The sequence below is a fragment of the Trachymyrmex cornetzi genome, unplaced genomic scaffold, assembly GCF_001594075.2.
Source record: "Trachymyrmex cornetzi isolate Tcor2-1 unplaced genomic scaffold, Tcor1.1 scaffold198, whole genome shotgun sequence".
Lineage (NCBI taxonomy): Eukaryota > Metazoa > Arthropoda > Insecta > Hymenoptera > Formicidae > Trachymyrmex > Trachymyrmex cornetzi.
Genome location: NW_017296613.1, coordinates 221,945 through 247,392, shown reverse-complemented (window position 1 = coordinate 247,392; position 25,448 = coordinate 221,945). Strand labels below are relative to the sequence as shown.

The window sequence follows — 25,448 nt, the reverse complement described above, 5'->3', positions numbered from 1 at the left end:
CTGCACACTTTAGTACCACTTATGAACACTTAACGTAAGAAGCAACACGATATGACACGTGTATGTGCATGCACTCTAAAGTGGCATGAGATATCGTATATATGTATAAGAGGAAGGAAATATTGCTCGATTTATATATGCATATGGCTTACATCAAACATTGTGAGTAATAAAAAGGAAAAAATGTAAAATCGTGATATACGTCGTGATTGATGATTCGTGGATTAATTAAAAGATCAATTAAAGGTCAATTAAAGAATGTTAAGTTTATACATGGAAAGAACGTGTTTGCTGAAATATTAAAAAATTTAGTTAAATACAGATAAAAAAATATTTTTGATTCATTAAAATAATTATGCAGGAAACTCAAGTAATGAACAAGGCAAAAAATGCTAATAATTCAGCTTGAGCATTCTGCTCAATTATTATGATAATACAATATTATTCTTTCAGATCTATATATATATATATACATATATCTAGTTAAATTTTTAAATACCTCAGCAAACTGCTTTTCCATGCAAAAAATATTTTAAAACGAATTTCATTACGTACAAATTTATTTTCTTCCTACGCATATAATACTTTCGCCAACAAGATTGTCATACCGAGAAAACAAGTGAATTAAATTATCTTTTTGTTCACAAGAGCGATTATTTCTATGAAAATTTACCTTATTAGATTACTGTAATTTTTTTAAATCACTGTGTATTTGACGTGTAATGTTTACAAGTAATAATATAATACGTCCATTTGCAATGAGAATACGCAGACTACTAGATTTCTTCGGACCGATCAGCAATAACTGTAAATCGTGCAATTTCGCCAACGACGTATTCTTTCACCCAAATTACCCCGGCGTCTGTAGATCCTCCGGCGAATCGCACTCCGGAACATTAAAGACCGACGGCAGAGGGATCGTAAAAATCAATTTGCGCCAGCCACGTCGTTGAAGGTAATCAATTCGACAGATTCGACAATCTTATTTGCAGGATGCTGGTGGTGTGCGCGAAGGTAACGACATCGGCGCGCTTCGTTGAGCGCGCGCGGCCGCGGGTGCCGTACGTTCGCCAGAGTATTAAATTGGCTGATGATACCGCCGCTTCCGGTTACCGTGGTATTGCACCGGGTTTGCGCAATTTTAAATCTCAAGGTGTGGATCATCTCTTATTCCCTCAAGTCCCGAATTCAAGATCCGTCGCGTGGGACTTGCGGCGAGCGGCCATCTGGATCCATCCCTGCCTGCCAAATCAATTTCACCAAGTCCCATTAGCTATCGAGAGCGTGAGCGTGTGTAGGTGTTAGAATAGCGAGGGAAGTAGCGGTGGGTTGCGTGCGGGTGCTTTTCCCCGGAGTTCTCCTACCAACGACCCTCCGTGAATTTATTCGCACGAACGCCCGGCACGTCGCCGAGGAATTCCATTAATCGACGGCGCAGGCACTTCGAGGCGACCGAGCTACCGCTTTATAAATGGCGGTAACCATCGTTTAAGCTGGGATTTATAACCTAACCCGAACCTAAGCCCGGATGTATCGAGCTACGGCATATCTGGGGACGCGTTTCCATCGATATATCGATACGTTACCGATTTACGCCCTGTAAAAGCGCCAAGAAACTTTGCGATCATGAAAAGAGATTATTCGACTAATTGATATTTTTATAAATGCAAATTCGTTAAAAAAAAGAAATTTAAATTGTGCATTAAATTCAGAAATTTATTAGATTTTCTGTATCAAAAGATATTAACAAATAAAAAATACATTTTTATATTAATTTTAAAATTAAATCTTTCTATTGGATTTAATCTGCCTATCTATACATACTCTAACATAAATCTCTATGAAAATATTATACTTTTATACTTATATTCTTAAATTTATAACTTAATATATACACATACGTACATACATACATACATATATTTATAAGTATATTACAATAAATACATATATGTGTATAAATAAAATCGAGCACAAAAGTTCTGAAATTGGCAACACTATGCATTCTAAGACAGTAATTTAAATCACATATGTGATACGATAGAGACGCTAAGACACTAATTCTTTAATTGAAGCTTCGTCAGAGTTGTGATTCATAGTGTACCCGATAAATATACAAAAATTTGTAATTGAGCTTCAAATTATATTTATTCAAAATTTTCACATAAAAAAAAGTAATCATATATTCATTCAAAATTTTGGGTTTTTAAAAAATATTTAATTACAAAAAAAAACTATGAATATTTAACGAGTATTCATATTCATTCAAACAAAATATAAATTGAAAAAGAAAGCTCTAATAAGCAATCGTTACCCCTTGACTATATAACCGGCACTATGATGACTTTAAGTAAAAAAAATTAATTTTATTTGTTTCTGTCATTGTAATATTCAGATTTTATGAAGGACACTTAGAAATTTTGAAAAATAATATATATTTTAGAAAGCAATACATTTTTTATTTATAAATATCTATTTGATAAAGCGTCATACATATTCCAATATAATTCCGGTTACATCACAGTAACGTTATAAACATTTTATAAGATATCTTGGTCAGGTCCTTCATTATGGGCTGTGGCCATTTAATTCCGAGATATATTATTTATTCCCAATGAAAAAATGCCTTTTTGTTTAATCTATAGGTTAAACAAGGATGCATTTCGTATAGGATCGTATAGATCGCGAACTAATAAGCACACGGTGTAATCGTAGCCATTGATTTTATAGATTTGTTTTTTCTTGCAGGCTTGCAAGGTTTGTGCGGATAATATAGAGTAAAAGTAAATACGAAAAGAAAATATTCGTAATCATATTAAAAAAATATTCATTTAAATGGAATGAAAAAGTATTTATTCGTTTTTTGACGAATAAAAAACAAGTGTATTCGAATAAGTATTTTCATTCACTTTTTATTTATTTATTCGAATATTAGGTGTATTCACCGGACACACTATAGTGATTCATAATATATCTTCCATATGTATAAATTTATATAAATTTACATTAACATTATATTAGGTATATTTGCGACTAAAATTACAAGATATAAAAATATATGTTGAATTATAAAATAAAAATATAATTATGACGGTATAATTAATATGTAGAAGAATAATTGTTACTCGTATATAAAATAATTATAAATAATTAATTTTGCATATTAATAAAAACAATAAAAATAATTTACTCTATCTGTGGTCGCTTCGTCTTTGCACAGACTTTCTCCTTCTCTTCTCACATTGTTTCGTATTGCATTTTATATATTGTATAATAATACAATATGATACAATATAATACTCTCAAAAACGTTCATGTTAATTATGATCGTATATACTTGCATTATTAGAATAAAATCTCATTAAATATTTTATTTGTTACATTTCGATAAACAAACATTTTGTTTATATTTCGTTTTGTAAAATGATTAGTATCCTCTTAAATCGCGGATTAAGATAAGCGCGAATAAACGTGAATAGATAACTTATTATAATAGTTCAATGAATGTAAACGAATATAGGCGGTGTCATTTGTATTCATTGAAACATATCATTATTACTTTCATGAAAGTAATAACATTATATAGTTCCTTTCCAGTTTTCTAGAAAAATATTACAAGTTTTAAAGCTACTTACACATATGATATATAATATATATAAACTTATTTTATTGAAAAAATCTATTATTGAATTACAAAAAATAAAACAGGCTGTGTTTCAAGATAAACTCCACAGAATTTTTCAATTAAATTATGATTGCAAATATAGTAATATATAACAAATATTAAACACACTCTTGAGATTTATTTATTAAATTATACCATGTTTAAAGATTGATTTCAACTGACTGCGTGTCTTTCAGCAGAAGTGTGTTTATGAACATGGACTTAACTCTAATATTATAATGTATTTTCAGTTTAAAAAATTAAAAAATATATTTACACATATGTATATATATATACACACACACACACACACACATATATATATATATGTATTAAGCGTTATGTTTCGAACGTGAGACAATAGCAGATGAGTTACTTTGAAACACAGTCACGCGATCCGAATGCCGATCGCGAAACTTGATGGCTCAAGCTTACGCTATCTTCGTGATAGGATTGCTGCCAAAATCGATGAAAACGCTCGTGCAATCGCAGACACAGTGAAAACTTGTTGCACGCTCGATCATCATACATTGACGTTGGACGACGCGTGTTCGAAATTTAATCCTCGAACGGCTGGTGCACTCGCGTGATGGATATCGCGATTTCTGTGCACGAACGACACCCATGAAAATACTTCGGTTCCAAATGCGCGTTCCGTAATGCGCGCGATCACAATGGAGCCGGAATTTTATTCCAATATTTATGTAGGAAGCTGACAGTAATTCTATCGAGTTGCATACAGGAATATCGAAATTATTGCGCAAATCTAATTCTAGATAGTCGCAATACAAGGATTTAAGATTGCATTTTTTTACTTTTTATCACGCTGAACTCATTTTTTTTAGATCAATGCGACATAACTTTGATTAATTGCTCGATTGTAAGGAATAATTTAGCAAATCAATTATTGAAATCGTGGAACGATAAAAGTTAGTTTCAACATACATGAATGTATAATATGTCGAATGTATTATTAATAACATTATCTAAAATATTTTAAAGTCAACATGTGTGTTTTTCGTATTTATTAATAATTATTACAATTACATTATTTTACTTTTTGTAATTATAATTTATAATTATTTTATAAATTATATCATTTTATTGTAATTACTTATCATTTTATTACTTGTGTATAAACAAAAATTCTGTTGCAGCAAAAATAAATATTTGTAATTTTGATCTTGTTCAAGAATATATATTTGAAGTAATTAATAAAATTATTACGCCAGTAATTATTAATAACAATCAATTCTGCATGTTTGCGAGACAAAGTAATAATTTTAAATCCATGTTTTTCAATCATTTCTTCAGCCACTATTAACAGTATTGACTCAAATATTATTGAACATATACATAGAATATATAGCACAACTTTTTGTATTTCTAATATTTGATAATAACTTATCTTTTTTTATTAAAATAAAAAGTTGTTAACACAGGAAAGACAAGACGATAATACATTTGCTCATATTTCTTATGCAAAGATCTCACAAAATAACGTAGATTTCACTAAACTGATGCGTTACATTTTAAATCTCGTTAATTTCAAATCGCTCCTACTAAGCCGTCCTCGTTGCCATTTCATTCGCCAGTACATTTTTAACGAAGCTGGCTTACTACTTTTTTTCGCGATACTATCCGCTTAAGGCTCAGTATTTCCGTTAGAGCTTAATCAGTTTAAGCATAGGTTTTATCCACAAGCGGCCACAACCTGCTCTTTAAATTCAAAGGAAGCTTAACGTTTAAGCTTTCTCGGAAACACTAAGTCTAAATAATCCCTTCGTGATACAATATCAAAATTATTACTTTGATCAAATAAGCAGAATTGCATTACAATTGAATATCGCAATTTAAAAATTTGCATATAATATCATTTTTTAACTTTAAATCAAAATTTTATATTTCTCTTTTTTATCAATGAAACATTCAATAAGCTTAAACGGTTTACTCAAATTACCTATAATCCAATATCTTTATAATCATTACAATAATAAACTGATACTTGTACTTAATAAGAAAAAATCAAGTAAAAAAAATTTGTAAGGAACTCTATACTCTAGATAAAAAACTGAGACATTTTGATATATTGTTGTCTTTCGTTCTATTGAACGTTATCTTCGTGTTGAGCTAGGATTATTGGTTGCATAATTTAATGTGATACCGCGAACTTTTTAAATAAAAGTTACAGTACTTGTTTGCGTTTTTCTTTTAACGTACGTGCAATACTTTGTCAGTTTATACATTCTATCACGATTTTATATATTGTAATAAAACATTCTACCGAAGAATTGCTATTGCTGCTGTTATACGTCAATGTGCTACTACGTGTATTAAACATAACACAAAAATCTCTCTGCTACTATTGCAACAAAAATATAAAGCGCACAAAAATAAAAGTAAAGAGGAGGTAATGATGAATAACTTCTTTTTCCGGTCGAAGCTTGGAGTGGTTTTTTGTGTTTTCGAATGAGTGCAGCCATTACAATGTTCTGTCATGCATGTTACTAGGTTTTTTTTGTGACACGAATGAAAAAGTTGATCTGGATCACATGATGCGTAATACGTGTTTCAACGTGATTTTTGTTTCAATAGACGCACGTTGTAAGTAAGATCAAGAAGAAGTGTAGATATCAAGATACAAAATTACGACATACAAAATTACGCGTGACTTTGTCGGACGTCTAAGAAGAGAAGTGCGATATTCTCCAGGCCATTTTTCCGTTTATGTAAGTTATGCTCTGCAAGTCTAGACGTCGAGTCGCGCAGGTAATGCGCTGTTGCTATTCCATTCTCGCGAGATTTAATCCCGCCGAGCTCGGAAGCGTGGCGGAACTCTAAGAAAGAATCGAAGAAAGAAAAAAGAACAACATAAAGAAAGAAAGGGAAGAAAAAATATCACGGAAACCACGACGGGGCGATGTAAATACGGGAGGAAATTGCTGGTACTCTGGAAACGGTCGCTTTCCGATACGGATGAGAGACCGATGATGGAAATACGCGTGAGATGCCAATAGCGTTGCTTAACGGATAATTAAAAACTAACTTTATATCTATAATGAAACAACGACATGTGTGATGTGGACCGAAAATGGTACATTATCATATATGTATACACTGCATACACGCGCGCGCTTATACAGTGTCCCAAAATTCACAACTCAAAATAGATATCCGAAACATCAAGCTACAAGTTGTAGCTTGATTTCCAGTGTTCATTTACATAAAAATTAATACAAAATGGAAAATTTAATAAAAAATAACTTAAGTGATGTATTTTTGGCAACTCTCTTTTAATAAGAATAGACTGCACATTTCTATAAAGTAAACAATATAGGTTAGAAACGTGGTACGAATATAAAACAATATAATTAAAAAGGCATATAACCACGAACGTCTGATATAGATGACTTAAGAATATTATATTTGATATAGTACATTAAATAAACGTTACGGTCTTGAATCAGACCTTCTTCAGTATTAGTATAATTAAACGTGATACGAATATATTACAATATAATTTAAGTCTTAAAATTAGAGTCTTGCACTTATAAATACTTTAAGATATTACAAATATCCGTTAATACATTACTCGCGGATATTTTATTCCAATTCATTGATAGATGTGGTTTTTTTTCCCCATTTAAACGCAAATGTTCCATACAAGTCTGATTGTCTGACAGATCTTGATACGTGAACCACAATCAATAGGTAAGCAAATTTTCTCAATATATGTCCACACAAAAGTTCCAATTTCTGTGTCGAAGATGAGATAAACTGCAATCAGGAACGTGGAAAAACCATGTGATAATGATCAATGCTAAAAACGTTATATTCTGCGTCAATATAATCGTATATAGGTAAGTCAATATAACGTTTTAGCATTGATCATTATCACATGGTTTTTCCACGTTCCTGATTGCAGTTTATCTCATCTTCGACACAGAAATTGGAACTTTTGTGTGGACATATATTGAGAAAATTTGCTTACCTATTGATTGTGGTTCACGTATCAAGATCTGTGAGTATCACGTATCAACATCTGCGAGTAATGTATTAACGGATATTTGTAATATCTTAAAGTATTTATAAGTGTAAGACTCTAATTTTTAGACTTAAATTATATTGTAATATATTCGTATCACGTTTAATTATATTAATACTGAAGAAGGTCTGATTCATCAAGACCGAAACGTTTATTTAATGTACTATATCAAATATAATATTCTTAAGCCATCTATATCAGGCGTTCGTGGTTATATGCCTTTTTAATTATATTGTTTCTATAAAGTTGTCACTATCGATTTAATATAAGCTCTATAATATACTGAAGCGCGCTTTCCCTACACCGGACTATAGAAAACTGCGGTCCAACGGAGGAAAGAGAGGCAAACAAATATGTGGTTTTCTAACAATAGCATTAGCCAATCAGCGAATCCTAATAAGGAAAACAGTACAATTTTTGCATCAGAGTGTCATCGTCTTGCAGGAACTGGGATAGCCTCACTTTTCGATGACGGGCCAGATACATATTATAGAATTGATTTTAGAAAGAATGAAGTAGTTTAAATGATATTGTTCTTTCTCTCTCTTTCTCTCTCCTAAGTGTTAAGTTAAGGGGACATATGACCACCCTTTCGACTTAAAAAAAAAAGATAAAAAATTTTTTGCATATTTTAAATGCTTTATGTCTTAAGAATGTTATCCTAAAGTCATTTTTTAAAATTCGAAACAGTTTAGAAGTTACAGTACTTTGAACGGCGCGACGCACAGGCGTTTGTATGTCTTCCGCGCTGCGGCGCGCAGGTAGAAACCCGACTCCCCTTCTAAAATCACTTCTTTGTTACCGTAGAACTTATAAATAATTATAAATTTTATATTTTGTAAATATTATATAAATATTGCATACTGTCTGGGACAGTGTATATTATGTCTATGGATATAATAATATAATATATTTTTGGTTATAAACGGTCGTAAGCTGTTTTGGATGCTTATCAGTTGCATTGTAACGTTTTCTTTGAGTACGGTAAATTGTTGTTCACGACTAAAAGATCGAAAGGCTCCCGTGAAATTCATCGTAATAATATCGTAAACATGTGCAGCGTAAATAAAAATTTTCGGTCAATCGATGGAACAAAGAAGAAGAGTTTACTGCAAAAGCCACGAAAAAATTGGAAAATTGTTTTGACTTATCGGTACCCGACAATAGTGTCGATTATCAACTCTTGAATTGCACTACCGTATTTGATGAAATTTCACGGTTTGTAAAGTGTAAAAAATGTGATAGCGCTGTACAATTTTATACTCGAGGTCTTAAATTCGGGATAATGATAAATTGCGAACAATGCGAGCCAACTGCGGCTTATTTAGCAGTTGTTATTTTCAACGAGGGGGCATCTGCATTGTTGAAAGTAATGGCAACAATGGGATCACAATTGGGAGAAATGCAGCGCAATTCGCTTCATTCAGCAACATACGCCGTAGCAGCCAAGCCAACAATCGCGCTCAGCACGAGACTCGAGAGGCAAGAGTTTATCGCAGAATTACCAAAAGTAAAAAAGACGATAATATCACTGAGGAGGATTCATTTTATGAGCCTGGTATAGATGACTTTATGTAAGTTGAAAAAAATTAGTTTTATCATTGTGTAAATTTATTGCAAAATTTTAAATGCGTTTTTCCCAAAACTACATTTTCAAAATCGGTACCATGGATAATTCGAGCATGGATCAATCGGTTTACTTAATTTTTTTTTTTTAATGAAAGCTTATGAAATTCTCTAATCTTTATCGGGTGCTTTTTTCAATTTTTTATTTATTCTATTTTTTTAGAAAAAGAATTAAAATTTTTGCCGAAAATCGATTTCTTATGTTTATAAGTCTGTCATTTTGTGAAAAATAAAAAATTCAAAAATCGCATCCGATAGGGACTACAATTTATAATATACTTTAAAACCTTTTTTGAATGTTTTGTTTTAGATGAACCGGATCGGAGAAATTTCTGGCACCGCCAAACCGCTGCATGCCGTGAAGGGCCTAGGATGAGAGGTGGTAGGAGGCGGGATATTTCGTGAAACTTAAAATAAAAAATTTGTATTAATAGTAAAAAAATATGTATTTTCATTTAAAAAAGATTCGATCCTTGTAGCTTGTATATCCTTTCTAGAAAAAAATCATGAAGAAGGCATACTTTTTGAAGCCGAAAGAGTCATATGCCCCCGTAAAAAAAAAAAAGATGCTGGCTGATAAGAGTTGAAAAAAATTTGATGTTGATATATTTAATTCTTTCTAACAGAGCACAAATGCTAAGAACAGGGAATGTGCAGTCTGTGGGTGAAACATAATTACAGCCTGAGCGTTGAACCTCGCATAACTTCCGTATACTAACCTACTTAATAATTATGTAACATTTAACGTACCTATCAAAGCTTTACAGTTACCCCAAATCTCTTTGATTACTATCTAGCTGGTCGTTCCTCCAATATTAGTTTCCTTTGGAGGAAACTAACATAGCCCATCATACGAACGTAATAATCAGGAGCTAGCTGGTCTTTAATTCCATGCATAATACACGAACGAATGAACATGTCATTAGGCAAAGTTTGTGTAGCGCGGATGCAGTTTTGAGTGTTTATCGCCGTTTGTCGCGTGTAAATTAAAAGCTTGGTCGGCGCGCAGCGAGATGCCGGCGAGATCGCGTGCGTCCCCGCCGTTGCATTTCAGTTAACTGTAGTTAACCGCGTGAGTCGGCGAAAGTAGTAGTGCCAGCGAACAAAACGCCGTAATTAGAGCGATAATTGTAGGAGCGAGGGGATGCCGCGCGAGGGTCGTCAAGGTGACGGTGGCGCTGAGCGCCAGAAACGACGGCTGTAAGAGGGGTGCGAGAGAGGTCGGAATCAGCCCGGTACTGCTGGGGCAATCATGGTAATTACTCGCGAGCATGTTCATTACGGCGCGGTTGTATCCACACGAGGCGTGTCTAGGAGTGGCTAGATTTCGTTTCGAGCCATTGCTTCCTTTAGCCTATTTTGCTTCGCCATCGGTTCACGAAACGACTAATCGAGTGCATATACCATTCAAAATGACGACTCGGATATGTAAGACGCGACGATACGAGAATACAAAGATTACAAGGACGTTTAATCCAACGCGCAATATCTAAATGTACGTAAAACGCGTGCGTGGAAACGAAGTTAATTACTTCATTTATTCTTCTGGGTTTGCGCGGCGGGAGTCCTTGTATAATATGGTTTACATACAGGAAGGACGTTTCCCTAGATGCAATGTAATAAAATATGATATAATAGAGGTACACTCGTACCGTCGAATATGTAACGTTGTGCACATTAATGTAAATTCCATGTAAATACGATGCCATGGTCCAAGCCGTGTGCATTTGCGGCCGTTTCAATCTGGAATGCTGATGTTGTCAACAATTATGGGAGCGTGCATTATATATTTCAGTAAGTTTATATACGCAGATGTATGCATGTATGTATGCATATATATATATATATATATATATATATATGTACAAATTTTTGATAAATTAAAGGAGAGCCTTTTATGCAAACTGTCGCCACGACGAATGCTACGTCTCATCTCTCTCTCTCTCTCTGGGAGGCAATTTGTTGCATTAGGTTGCCAATTATCTGCGTCCACGTTGTGGACACGACTAATGCACTTCGCCGTGTACACGTTTGAGTAAATGTACCGTCCACAATCGCGTCTCAATTACAAGAGTAACGTAATTGCCGCGAAACGAGTTCACATTTGAACGACATTCCTTGCTGAGATGTTGTAGCGCCCTCCCGGTGCCATTCTATTAGTCTTTCATTCTAGCTCAGAGCTATTTGATTCTCGTTTTAATACAGGCAGCAGCACAACGACGCGACGGCGAATTGGATTTCTCTATGTCCCTTCTTCGCCGTGTTTTCTCGTATCTTCAAACACAACCCCATGTCTACATGTATAATATTGCCGGCACAAAGAACACGAAACCTTTGCCCCTATTTCATTCTGCGCAGAGGAAGCACCTCCTCCGTCTTTCCGCACATAACCCGCACGATGTGGCACAGTGTTTGCAGTCTTGTACAATTTTCAGATTTTCGAGCCGTTGTATATTATTTCGTTGTTACCTATAAGCTACGCCTTTTATATATCAAAAATTACGCGGTAGTCGAATTTCAAGACAACGCTTAAGCTCGTTGTGGTTTAGAAAATGCACGAAAGAAGAATAAAATACGTGAAATAAGAATAATTTTATTTTTCTTAATTTTAATGATATGTTCTGTGCATTTCTTTACAACATTTTTTCTAACTCTATTCAATTATAACAGCTTCTTTTATACAGAAATGTACATATTTCTTGATATTTTCTTCGAATAAAAATATTATTTTTTTTAATTTTACATAAAAATATGTTTTATGAATTTCTACAAAATATTTGTTCCAATTACGTTTAATTATTATGACTTTTTTGGGCTTTTTTGTACAAAATGCATAATCCTCGATTTCACTTTTAATAATAGATAGGATAATATTTGTCTAACTCATCCATGGTAATAACGAAAATCACATTTTTTTTGTTAAGTCATTTTTGAAGTAAGAGAGCAATATATTCTATGTATTTCTGTAGAATACTCGACTGCTCTAATTATATTAAATTATGATGACTTCTTTCGTGTGCTCTTTCCTATATTGTTTGCAATGCTGAATATGTAAATCTAAAGAAAGACAATTAATTCAACAGTGACATAAAAAAAAAGTTATTCTCGTTAATGCATTGTTATCATGTATCCTTTAATCTCAATCACAACATTGTACATTACGCATTCATTAACCCCACGTCCATTAGTTGATTAACTCTGCGATGCGGTCTCACAATGGAATTAAGTTTGAGATTATTAAACTGCTGTCGTCTCTTTCTACTGCCTCTACTCAAGCCATTAGAAATGTCAGTAAAAGTATTTAAATGCTGTTACATATGTATATTCTTATATTCTTCTTCGTCTTCATCAATATATACCTATATATATGTGTATAGTGAGAGCAGAAAATATTCGTATAAGGAAATTTTTTATAAAAAAGGTCTTATTTGTAAAAAATAAACATTAATTAACAATTTTATACAATAAACATATTCTGTTCTAACATAAACAAACGAGCTTCGCATGTACTCCTGATTTTAGAAGCTAAATTTCTCGACTGTACGAATACTTTTTGAGCATCCAAACAATAGAATTTTTATTTTCGCTTCTTTTTCTGATGATATATTTTCTATAATTAATACACATCTTTTTGGTATATATAATTTTAACACTCCGGACACATGGAAGGAGATCAAATAATCTTATTTTAATTATGTAACGATTTGCTGTAAAATATTAACATACTATCCAAAGTTTCAAGATGAGATTTAGCGATCGAATAGATAACACTACAGTTCTGGTGTAGTAACCTGCGAGTGACTCTATATCGAATGTTCGCGAAATCTAATATAGTAGTGAGATGATTGCTGATGAAGATTCCAAAGAGAATCGAAACGTTCAAGAATTCGAATAAAGTTGATTCCAACACATCACATGGATTGACAAATTTATTTTATTGAGAAATTATTACGCATCTCCGCTCACGTTGACTCTTGTTAGCCTGATTGTAGGTTATATTTGTGATTTTAAGAAATGAGAGTCTTATGTACACATATTTTATATATATATATATAATTTTAAGAAACATACAGTCTATTTTATTCTTTATGAATAAATTGTTAATTACCCAGCAAGAAATGAACGTCAATTAAACGTCGAATCGATGTCGAATTGGTGTTGAAATTATCATATCGATATCGATTCGACATCAATTTGATGACTCATTTTTTGCTGGGCAATATTTACTTTATAAAAATAAAGTTTTTTAAAAAAATATTTTCTCTGTACGAATACTTTTCGCACTCACTGTATATGTATATATATATATATGTGTATATATATAAAATATAATATACTATACATATCATTGCTGGAAATGCATAATTGTCTCTAACGTTTTACTCCGCTTACAATACCTGTTGAACAATCACCATTCTCATTATTTGCTTTAATAAGTCAAGGTAATGAATACGATATACGTTACGCGCCAGCTCGTTATCGTTAGCATTAGTGCCGCGTTACAAGAACAATATCATTACCGTTAATGGTTTATAGCATACGTTCCGCAATGTATAAGCCACGCGTACTTTTATTACAGTTTGAAATTAGTTTAGGCGTGTCGAGAGTATTATGCAGTACATTACGCGGCGTAGCGATATATATGTCCGCAATTATATACTAACTTCTATCGATGAAGCCTGTTCGGATTCGAAATAGTTTATAATGAGTATCCAACAAATTATTGATAGACGTTTGCTATTTTCTTTCGAGAGCGAAGAGTTGTCAGCATGCCAACAGCTTGCAAACGTATTCCGGAGATTGACGATTTTGAAAGATATCATAAGTAGCGATATGCATATGAAGGAGAGGAAACGTCCATCGTGCACAAGCAATCAGAATATGAAGGGGTCAACCGGAAGAAAAAATTATATCTGTAATTGAAGGATATGGCGCGCATCCTGCATACAATGTTGATTCGGTTATCGCAAAAATAAAATTTGATATCAACGATTAATTGGCAATATATTAAACGTATAACAATTTTATAAACCGCGCTGAATAATTATTGACTTTAAAACGCAAAAACTATTCAAATTATAACATTATTATATATCGTTTTTTTTTATATTAGTTTCAAAGAAAAGTATATTGATTTTTGATAGATTTATGTATTTTGCAATGATTGTTAAACTCTCTTACAAATCTTATATATGCATACTTTATAAAAAAATTATAGCTAGAAGGAACGAGAAAATCTCCCGAATGCAAATAGTATTGAATAATAGTGCAATAAAATTTCAATTGAACTTTGCAAAGAAAATCATGGCACAACGCACAATTGCAATCTCTACCGTGCCGTTGCAATTTGCATTTGTGTATTTTTGTTGTTCCGTGTTGCTTGTTGGATATTAATTCGTAGTTATCGACCGCTTCGTTACGAACTTGTAATTAATTTGCCGTTTTGCATGAAAATAGCGACGTTCCGTTTAGATTGCTGGACATGTTAACTCGTCGATCTTCTTTTTCATTCGACATACATTTTACAATCAATCGGCAAAAAAAAAACTTGAGTCTTTTCTGACAACGGGAAATGTTGGGGTATTTTTAAAAACTAGGCTGTCTATGGAATACGCAAATCGGATGAATCCGACGTCCGAACAAAACTCAGGCGCGAGCGCCTCGCAATTTCAAATATTGCTCTCGCTAATAGAAACTGCGCAGTGTCAATACCGAAATGTCCATTGTGTTATGCAAATAATCGCACTCAAGCGAACAGAGCGCGAGCGTAGAAATTCGAAGTTGAAACCGTTGACCCGTAGCGACGTGCATTTTGTGCAACGTGTAACATTCATATGAAGAGATATCATAGAGGATGTGTCAATTTGCCGTTTTTATTATCGATCATAAACATTGGTGTGCTCTTGTTAATTGTAAAATAAAGTTCACTCGTGAGAGGGTTATAGCAGGAGTTACATTCCATAATAATGCGCCATTGTCCATTCAGAAGCATTTTGTGTTACTTTAAATGACGAATATTATTGTAAGCGCTTCAGCCTTACAATAAAGCTCACGAGCGTTTCTAGTGCAAGGGGAAATTTATGTTCATCCCAATTAAAAGTTATCTAAAGCATCCTCGCAGATACTCTTCAGAACCGCTGAAGCGTACTGTCGTTTCTCAGTTCATGGAAACACAGACAGTGTAAATTTATTTAAATGCCGTTCGCGATAAGCGTTGTGGAAGCTGTTATGAATGGAATGTAATTTCCTGAAAAGCAGCGATGGGCTTACCATCTCCAGGCGCAACTGTTACATTTTCATCCGGTACCTTTTCAACGATTTCTTAATTGTCAAGTCTGATCGATTCAATCATTGAGAGCTTAACGTTCCCGAAATTTAGAGACGATAGCTAATATAATAAAAAAGACTACACACGGAGAGAATTTTTTCTTAGAGTTTACCTTGAAAATATGATAGTCGTGGGACAACATTGTATTTCGAAGAATTTTAATGTAAATCTCTCTCATTTATTAATAAAATTACAATAAAGTATAAAATAAGTTTGATTAATTTTACTGAAGTGAATGATGAAAATCTTTAGACCATATTTTCAGGATAAATTTTAAAAGAAAATTCTCTCCGTGTACATGTATATAAAAGAACTGTATAATTATTTTATCGAATCACGTCAGTTCATGTATGAAATAAACGAAATAAGGAAGTCTCAGTGGGGAATTGAAAAAGCTTACATCGAATAGTCAGAAAGTTCAAGTTCTAAACCTGACTGGGATAATATTTTCCGCAATCCGCAATAAATTCTTTACAGTGTTTTAAACATCATTATCCATATAGCACAAGTTATTCCAACAACATTATAGCAATTGCAAGCATTATAGCAGTTGCAGCAATGTTGCTGCAAATTTCTGTGTTGTATAGATATTAATTCTCACGATATATACGATGATTTTCCGGTCCTTTATTACACACTACGTGTCGTTCATGTCGCGGGAAAAAAATATACCAAAATTATTAAGTGATTCCTACATATATTTTTACAATATAGTAGTAATAAGGCTCAATAAATTAAAAAAAAAAAAATGAAAAAAAAAGGGCTACGAGCCTAAGAGTTAGTCGTTGGAAATAGAAATTTTAAAAAATCACAGTATAAATATGTTATTTAGTCAGAATATAAAACTTTAATGTGCCGGCAATAAACAATATAACACAAACAAACGTTTCGATCCCTGTTGGATCATTATCAATGTTAAATACACAAAAATAGAACGGTGAAAATATTACAAAGTTAAAATATATACAAAATTACAATTCGCTCTCAATCGCAAGCAAAAATATGATAAAACTCACAGTAGTTAATATAATAAAATTCGCTCAGTATGAGTTGGAAGTTATGTGAACGTTGTAATAAGTAAAATATATTTTTACATCTTTAGAAAGTATTTGTAAAGTATTTATAAAGGTGTGTATTAAAAAAAAAGGAGAAGGTAGAGATCATTTAGAGCTGTATATAGTTTTGATTCAATCTGAGAATCCGATTTAAGCTAAGTTTAATTAATCTAACGTTTCTCTAAACGTTTCTCAAAATACAATTAAATAAATTCAAGTGATTCAAACTTTAGTTTAAACCTAGTTTACTTAAAATAAGAATCAATCGCGTATTGATCTACGACTATGAATACATATCTCCAGTATTTCAAGGAAGAAAAAGGACACAAATGATAGTACCTAATCATGTGTGTGTGTGTGTGTGTGTGTACTATAGGATTAAATTGACAATCAATTTAATTTGTGATATTATTATTTTAGATTCCATTAATGATTGCGTTTTAAGTTCAACAGTAATCGACGCGCAATTTATGTAACAAGAGAATATATTTAAAATTTACATAGAAATATTATTAGACACCAAGATCCAATCATACTTGGCGCTTCTTTATTTATTTGATTGATTCATACAGCGGTCTAGTTTAACTTATTATCGTTCAACTAATTATTACCAAGGAAGTGTAGACCGTTACATAAAACGCGAGACTCGAGACCATGCCATGAGTTTTATTGCCGTTACTTTTGCATTTACCGAGGTCACGAATTGTAAAACATAACTCACGAACAGTTGTGGATCTGATATATTGAGAACCGCTGTGAGTACGCATTCGTTTTAGCAGCAATCTCATCGGTCAAGGTAGAAACGCTGACGATGCCGTCGCACGCACCCGGGGGATGCTGGCTCGTAAAATGCAAGCTCCTGTGTACGTTCGTATGTGTTCACATACACACCCATGTACGAGCATCTGTCACATCGAGCAATGCACATGGATACAACCGTGAAGTTACTTCCCGGGGACACAAAGGTCCTGAGAGAAAAAAATCCATCTCGGTAGGATAGACGAGCCGAGGTCAGCCAAAGCTTACGACTTCGGGAACTCGCTGGCAGTTTTCCAAAGCTTCTTCGGCCAATCGACCGGTTTGATAGCCTGCAAAACACACGGGACGAGCCTTCCGATATATTCACTGAAGCTGTGGGAACTCGAAACGTCGCGCCTAAATCAGCGCGATAGATCAGAATCAACGAACGTGTAATTATTGTAGACGCTATGTCATCAATACTGCGGACAACGTTTATGAAATTCGTTTCTCCTTTTTGAAGCAACGAAACGTATGCATTTGTAAATTCGAGGACATGTCAAACGTGTATTTAATATTAAAACGCAATTTGAATTTAGTTCTATGCAAATGCATCGATATCAATTCTTTGACGTGTAAATATTTATTCGAACTTTTACCAAAAATTTAAAAAAAAATTCGTAGCATATAGTATATATAATATAATATGTATGCGCGATATGTATGCAAAATGCAACAACGTACTTCTCGACGCGTTTTGTGTAGCCTATTGATGTATTTGTGATCATTGTACACAAAAGCGTTATTCATTCTCAATCTTTTGTTCTAAATATTTCGTTGAACCGTATTTGATGTATCAATTAGATATAAAAGTTAGATAAAAATATGAAACAAGGCAAACCTAACTTAATCCAAGAAACGACAGATGTATCTCAGATAATGTACAATATCGCTTTGCGATATTGCGCATTACATAAAATGTATAATTCGCTGTGCATCTGTTTTTCCATTACATGCACGAATGACGTTTCGCATACACCTATATGCACGCGGAACACTTTATTCGTCGGGTGCAGTTACCCTCATAATTATTGCAAATCTAATTGGAACTAAATTTTAATGCGGATTCATCAACACGATTTCCCGTTCGGGCGTGGCTCACATCGGGCGATAATTCATGCCGAAAATCGATCTCCGGAGGTTGGAGGTATATCGGAGATGCGGATTAACAGAGCAATCTAGCTGCCAAATTACACGACGTGAAGATCCGGATCTAGGTGCAGATCGGTATGACCTGGGACAATCACGTCGTACGATTTCTCACGTACGATTTCCACACACAGGTAGTCGTGGGAATCCTTACCTGGCTGCGCCAGGTCTGATTGTACCCGACTATCCCGTGGTTGCCTTTTCCGCGGGCTACTTCCCCCCGTTGCGCCGCGCCGCGCCGTTTGATTAACACAGCCGAGAGTGTGGACGGCGTGGTTTCGGCATGCTGCACGTGACATTACGGGTATACCATCCATTATTCTCTCCTCTCTTCACCCTTCACTTCGTGATTCCCTCAGTGTCGCGCTTAAATAGATTCACGCGCTCCCGCGCTCAGCTCCGCCCTACTCTCGTCGTCGAGCCTCCTCTCTCTCATATGTATTTCCTTCCGCGCTACTAAATCATCATCAAGTTGGCGTAGCTAGTGCGATAGTGTTACTTAGCATGCTGCTTGCGATCTCAAGTTGTACCGCGTGTCGAGTTATTGGATTTCCAATTATTCAGGCATTCGAGTGGTGAAAACTCGCGATATGTGCATCGAGCGACGTTATCTCGGTACTCGCGCGAATTTACCACAACACCTTGCATTAAACTTCCCACGTGGTGATGTACCTTGTTAGTTAGCTCCGTTCTCAGTTTTTAGGAAAAACTCTTCCGTACTTGCGGCGTGTAACAACAGAACTGTTTTCGCTCGGAAAACTTTGTAACAAGAAGAGTAAACAGCTCAATGATCTTGATATTCAATATATCAGAATTTTGGGGAGAATATAATCATTATTTATTTATTAACGCGATATTAATTAACACCCTGAGAGAAAAGTGTTTGGTATTTGGGACTACAATTGCGTGATAGAATCATGGTTAGGAGTTCCATTTTTATAATTATTCTGCTTCAATGTTAGTAATAATAATTGTATATATATTTTACCGAAAGAATATATACTGCTATAATGTTAGTATAACAATAATTATACTTGTAGTTGTATCAAAAAATATATAATTGAAAATGATTATAAATTACAGTTAAATTAGTAATTATAACTATTATATTTTTTCTCTCAGGGTATAATCATTATTTAGCCAAGTGATATTCATTAATTTAATGAGACTAACGATTTTTCCGCGCGACATACAATTCCACGTTTTTAAGAATGTATATCCAGAATCAAGATATTCCACTTGTCAGTCCATTCGAATAGATGAGGGCTATCCTTTGTATATAGTTACTTGTTATATCATTTATCTGGCCACTCTTCGCCAATGTCACATAGGTGTGGGGATAATGACACAAACGGAGAGGATAAAGGGAAAAAAGATAAGAAGCGACTCGAAAAATAACCAAGTATCCGCGAGGAGCAGAGAAAGTAAACGACTCTTGGCGCTTGCGGCGGCGCTCTTTTGATTTTGATGGATCGCCCTTTTCTCATGACGTTCTCCCCGGCTTTCTTCCTTCCTTCGGCACTTCCTTCCTTCCTTTATCCCTCGTTGGTGTAAAGTAAATACTTGGCCTGACGGTGATGGACGCGAAATCGTTAAAGCGTTAGATTCTTAAATCTTGAATTGAACTATGAAATATGAAAAAGCTCTTTTGATTCACATCAAACATCAAGTTATACATTTTTATTTTCCATTTTCGACCATTCCTCATGTTTAATATAATTTGCACGTAATATTAATTACAGACTTGAAACAACTACGCAAGAAATAATTGCGGATTGCCAGTGTCTCGACAGATACTTTTAGATACGCGTCGCCATTTTTTAAATCCATAATTAAGTAGGTATACGAAAAACATATTTAATCGAATTTTCAGAACATTAAGGATATGTTATTTTATCCTTGTGAAAATATTTGACAGAGTTGTTGAATAATTGCATTCCATGCAAATACAAATTAATCGACTATCATTAACCGGATCAACACAAACCTATAATGAGCCAATGACATGTTTCATCATCAGGATGAAGGACATCAAAGAAGAATAGAATTGATTTAAATGGTATGATAATTGTGTGGAAAATGGCTTTAACAATTATTTAAATAAGTAAATTATCGGTAAAATGACATGTAATGTATCGTGTACGTACGATAAATGTGAAATGTAGACTGTCATATAAATTTGATTAAGTTTTAAAAGCTGTCTCATTTGCAAACAGATAATTCATGTACCTATTAATCTCGTTTTTACTTTTAAATATTTAATTATTACATTTTATTTTTACAAAATTTTTGATTGTTAGAATTATGAGATTTAATACCTTTTTTTTCTTCAAGTTACTCTCCAAATTATCAGAAACTTACGAATTTTTTACACTAGGAAAATGAAGACACAAAACCACTATTGCAATTTAATTATTTTCTAAAGTACATATTTCCAATTAAAGTCATGTTTCATGTATATCCATAACATCAAAATGAAATTTGCAGTGTTGAATGTCGATATAGCAATAATAGCCTGTGGCTTAGATCTCATATGTAATATTGTTTAGCCTCAAGTAAATACGCAGCCTATTAACTAGTCGGCATAGTCAGGTCTAATTTGTTACATAACCACTCAGCTCCACCCAACATTTAATCGAATGGACAACCGAGTCAGCTGTCGCGAATTAATTTGCCTTGCAAGTGTCAAGAACAGACCGACAGCTATCGTCATTTTGACTCGATTTATTGGAAGTATTTATTTGAATTATTCTTCAGATTCTTTTCACGAGTCTATTTTATTTCAAATGATTGTGATAAATAATTCGGATTAATTAATATAATTGTATCACATAAAAATGTAAAATATCTATATAAAGTATATCATATAATGGTCAGGACATAAAAAAAAAAACACGAAAATACTTCAAATATAATACTCTTCAATTTGTACGTTTCTTGACGTGTATTGCTCTAGAAGGAATTTGAGAAGGAGCACATTCATAGAGGCATTGTCTCTTCGTCGCTATTACGTCGCACAGAATTCTAATAATCTCGTTGGTTGTTCCGCTTAACAAATGAACAGAGTTGTTCTCATTATCTTCAGCAGCACAGTTTCGAGAAAATCACTTCCACGCAATTTCGTAACAATCCGAGCTGCGGTATTCAGCAGCGAGCTCTCAGTATTGCTTTAATGACATTCTTTGGCATGGAGAACTGCTCGTGAGAATTGTTGGAGATGTGGATTGGATGAGAGCGATTTCGAAAAGTAATGAATGATCATGCGTTGACAAAAGACAGATAAGGAAAGAGACTGAGAGAGAGAGAGAGAGAGAGAGAGAGAATACTACTTTAAAGGGTTGTTGAGGCATTCTACAGTGACCACAAATATTACGGTCCAACCAGCAGATCCGCCCTTGTGAAAGTGCAAGTCGAATTTGTGGCTGGGATTTGCTCGTCAGATTGCAGCTCTCGTGTCGGGTAGGCTGCGCGAATACCGCAAAACAGACATTCTGTACATTCCGAAACTGTAATATTGCACTTGTCCGAAGGATTTTGTCCTTTAGAATTAATTATAGCGAAAGAGAGAGACGGATGTACATCTACGAATATTCGAGACAACTGTTGAGAAGTTTTACAACTTTCAATATTAATTTAGACATTGAGATTATAGTGGATTTTGAAATACTCTCCAATGGCTTCGTCTATACTTTTAAATATGAATTGTTGAAAATGCATTTTTAACAGCTTGCTATAAAAGCATTAAAAGAATAGAATCAATCTGTTTTAATATAAGCAGCATGCATTGTTCTATATGTGCATTATATGTAGGTATATAAGATAACTTTTTTAAATTTATTTCAAAATACGTAATTATTTTTGCAAAACACGTTTGATAGAAAAGCAACTGATGCGCAAATTTTTGGCATTAAAACGATACGCAAGGGTTATTATTCTCAGAGTGTGCTTGTATATGTGAATGTACTAAAAATATCATTCCAAAGTAATTAAGCTCTGAGTTGTTGCATTAATTAAAGTCACGGATTATACGTAGGATAATATCATGTTTATGTGTGTATATCGTAAAAATCCTTTGCAAGATTTTAATTGCACTAAAATTGCGCCGTGCTACGAGCACCGCAGTTTCACTGCTGAATGAGGATTAAATAACAACGACTAAAATATAAATGGCCATCGTTGCTTTATAATATTATGATTTATCTAATATCTGACATTTATAAGGCGAAATTACTATTATTACTTTTAGACCTCGAGACGTATAATTAAAGCGCGGAGATTTTAATTTATGAAAAAACATATATATGGTCTCTTGATTGTGCATTACATTTTTCATGTCACCAATGCGGTGATCAGTTTTTCGTAAATTCACACACAAATCTAGTGACACAGTTTTAATGCACAAGACATATAGTATTTTCAATGCATATCATACGTATATAACAGCTTTCAGCGATAATAGATAAACGATTGTAAGTCTGCGAAAACGTATTTGCTAGAAAATAGTGATTAAACGCGAACCAACTCGACGAAAGCGTGATACTGCTATCTCTTCGAAACCCGAAAATCGATCGGATATAGCATTCGTGCGTGTACATATTGCGAATATGAAGTCAATTGTGAGATTGAAGGATAGAAATGTTTTATTGGTTCGCATATCATATCTCATGATATCCGTTAAAAATTTAAAAAATTTGAAGCTGTGGAGATTATTGCATAAGAGAAGTCTTGAATCGTATTTGTAGAATATCTTAACAAAAATTCGAGTATACTCACATACATTTTTAAGTGCGATCTCTTGTGCCAAGTAAGAATATATTATCAGAATAAATGAATGATTTTAGACTTTAATATAAATTTTCGTAGCTACTGATTGATATTTCTTAATATTTCGTTTAAAATAGGAAAAAAATGTATAGTAGACATTCCTTCATCCTGTAGCGATATTCATAAAAATTCTTCGAGTTCTTGTCCATAAAATTCGAAACTTTTAAGTGGTTCTCGTCAAAAACCACTATAGGACAGATTATCAAAGTTACGACGCATCCTACCACTCACCCAATTTTTACGCTACACGATGCTTATAAGACCACGTGGAGATTGATAAAAAGTTGGACAGAAGCTATAGCGTAAACTTTACTTTGGACAAAAATATTTTAATTAAAAATTTCTCGTATATTTTTGTACTCTTTCTACCGCAAAATAAAATGCGTCAAGTAATCAATAAATAGGAGAAATGAAATCAGTGATGTAGCATAGGATATAAGAAAAATTTCTCACTTTGTCTCTCTGTTTTACGTTTCAATGGGTTTAATCATATTTTACGCTTATGCTATATATTATAAAGTTTTACAAGTCGTATAGTAAAAATGTCATCAACTTTGCGCGTAGCAACTTGAAGACTAGCTAAAGCTCCTAACTTGCGCGTGATGCAGCTGCGTAGTTTCTTTGTAAGTAGATTACCGAAGTGCAAGTATACAGAGTATACACACAATCCTCTAATGCAAACTTCGTGAAATGTGATATATATTTTAATAAAATTACATTCTTGGTTTTTTTCAACTGCGTCTCATTTGATTATACTTATTTCTTGCTTTGATTTTTTATTTTTATTATTTTCTTTTTAGATTTTTATTTGTGATAAAATGTATATGGGTCCTTGGGACTAACTAAAGCTTTTGTTATTAATTTCATTTTCTGCAAGAATTTTTCAAATTCAATTCTTAATTTATAACATAAGAATGTTTGAGATGCACAAATAAAATATTATTGATAGAATTTATTGCTTCTAAATCTTGTAGATACAAGTACGGGGAATACAATTTTTTTTTCAGAAAACACTTTTTTTAATTATTATATGCTTCAATTACAGGTTAAATTCAGCAAATTTAAAATTTGACAAAAATCAAATTTGTCAGTAGAAATTCAATGTTTTTCTTATAAAACGAGAAAAAGAATCAGTTTACAGTATCGAAAATTAATAATCAACTCACCTTTGCATATAAGCCGCAAGGTGAAGTTCGTTTGCAGAGTCAAGCCAAGCCAAGCCAAGCCAAGCCAAGTCAAGTCACGATGATCCACGCTGATACGATCCTTGATTTCTCCCTCGCACTTTGGCACTTTGTAAGTCACACACGCACATGCACGCCAAGACAAATCGTACCTCGACGTGCCATCACTCTGTTTCCCCTATGTCGACGATTATTCCATTTGGTCGGTACGATCACATCGGACTACCGCGCGTTGCATCATGTCGCCTCCTCCCCAGAAACAGAGACGATTTTTAACGAGCTGCAGACGAGAAACTGTCTCGACGACACTCAAGGACGGGAAACACTCATCGGACGAGGCTGTCGGGCTGCGGTTTACGCTTCCGGTTTATGGCGCCGTCCCGAATGTGTGCATTTCCGTCAATGTGGATTAAGGGACACGTCGTTGTGTTGTCGCACGAGATTGTCATTGTACGCACCAGTCGTCGTCACGCCCATCGTGACAGGTACTCACTCCGGATACATCTGTTGTTCAAGAGAGTCCACGTGATAAGCGTCCTGGAGTATCTTCTGGTGTCCCTGGTGGCCGCACTGTGGTGGTCTTATTCGCAGAAATTGGAGTATCGAGCTGGTTCGACTTTCGCTCCGATTTCCGCGCATTTAGCCACGCTACGAACGAAACTAACGGATCGAATATGTCGACGTGGTACATTTACTGTTATTTATGGTGGATAGCGGAGAGTAATGAAGAACGTACAGCACAGATCGTTTCAGCAATATTGTAGCAACATTGCAA

At 34.0% G+C, this 25,448-nt stretch overlaps 1 protein-coding gene across 1 annotated transcript in view; it reads right to left on the bottom strand.

The window, feature by feature from the left end:
- LOC108759618 (protein artichoke) overlaps nt 1–24,690 on the bottom strand; it is a 126,334-nt gene extending 101,644 nt beyond the window's left edge. The window contains exon 1 of the mRNA XM_018505120.1: nt 24,656–24,690. The gene's annotated coding sequence lies outside the window, so the exon portion shown is untranslated. The remainder of the gene's footprint in view (nt 1–24,655) is intronic.
- Between the last annotated feature and the right edge of the window lie 758 nt (nt 24,691–25,448).